Source organism: Gavialis gangeticus, unplaced genomic scaffold (assembly GCF_001723915.1).
Source record: "Gavialis gangeticus isolate Ggan-Ray unplaced genomic scaffold, GavGan_comp1, whole genome shotgun sequence".
NCBI lineage: Eukaryota > Metazoa > Chordata > Crocodylia > Gavialidae > Gavialis > Gavialis gangeticus.
Window position 1 is genome coordinate 26699465 of NW_017729006.1, and position 1683 is coordinate 26701147.

Here is a 1683-nt window from a genome sequence, read left to right on the forward strand (position 1 = left end):
TGTGTGTTTTTATATTAATTGTTCTTATCTTTAAAAAACAACAACCATGAAATGCTAATAAGTTTGTGTTTTATTAAGCAACAGAAAATCTTTCTATACACACAGGTTTTGAACTCTTTGGGAAAATGGTAGTAAAACTCAGAAACACCTGGGGAAAAAAAAAAAAGGAAAGCAAACTGTGTATCAACCTAAAGACCCTTTTCCAAAGTGTCACAGGAAGAATTTATTTTAAAGAGTTTCCTTTCCAGGAACAAACCATCACAGTTTCAACATAGTTTCAACGTAGTTTTGTGAGATGCTTTTTGCCAGAAAACTACATTACACACGTTAACCTACATATTGTGTAGTGTGTATGTGTTTTATCCATATTAGTATCCAGAAGAGCAAAATATACATGTGCAAACAGAAAATGTCAAAAAAATCTGAGAGGCAAGGATTTCTTAGGGTGATGTCTTTTATTGGGCCAACTATTTAGTACAGATAAAACTAGACAAGCTGTCCAATGCTTGCACCTGACCTGAAGTTGATATACTTTTTTGTTTTCTTATGTTTTTTCCCCCTGATGTTTCTAGGTTTTTTACTACTATTATCCCTCAGGTCTGACCTGATGAACAATGTGTCTTGCATTCGAAAGCTTGTCTAGCTTTATCCTAACTATATGGTTGGTCCAATAAAAGCTACCAGCCTAAGAAATCCTTGCCTCTCACATAACTTGTGGGCCATCACAGCTTCCACATTGCTCTTACACAACTAAAAAAAACCTTGAAGCAGCTGCCACAGAGTGATCACTCTTCTGATCACAAGAGATCGCTCTTATGATCTCTCAAACTGCATCATTAGTTTTAAGAATTGAGACATTGCCCACACAGGAACCCGCGGATGTGAGCTTTCCAAACTGGAGCAAACGCACAGGGTTGAAGGCATACTGAAGTTGTCTGGCCTGTGGGAACCAAGGATGGGGTTATCACATGGTGAAACTCTAGTAAAACTTGTGATTTGAAATCACAGGTGAAACTGTGGTGAAGCCCCACACCTTATAGCGTCATTGACAAAAGGACACTACTTGGTCAGAAGAGGCAAGTGTTTTCCATTCGCTTTGGCCTGGGGTCACCCGACAGGGGAAGCAAGAGGGAACCGGACTCAAAGCGCTCAGCAACACCCTCAGCTTTTGTTTGAAACAGTCGGGATTTGAGGAACCTGAGGGGAAACACTTGAGGGGAAGGGGTCAGAGAAAGGGTCCAGTGAAGGTGCCAGCTCAGGCCCCCAAGCTAGGAGGGAAGCGGGCTGCGGGTTGGGCCGCAGGTTTTGCTGCCACTGGAATAAGAGAGGGGGCAGCAAAGGCGGCGGCGAGGGAGCTGGTGCCCCCGCGCTGCGTCCCGCGAGGAGCCGCCGCCGGTGAGAGGCGCAGGCTATAACCGCAGGCGGCTTCGGGCAGCGCTGCAGCCTCCTCCGGTGAGACGCAGCCCGCCAGCCCCCGCTCGCCCTGCCTGCCGGCGCCCGCAGCCTCGGGCCGGGGAAGGGAAGGGGAAGGGGCCGGCGGGCGGCAGCTGCCCCTCAGGGACGGGCCCCCTGGCTTTGCACTTCGCGTCCGGGCGTGTGACAGCGGCGACGGGGCGGCGTCCCCCCGGGGCCGGGAGCGGGCGTGCGCGCGCGCGTGTGTGTATACACGTGTGTGTGTGTGTG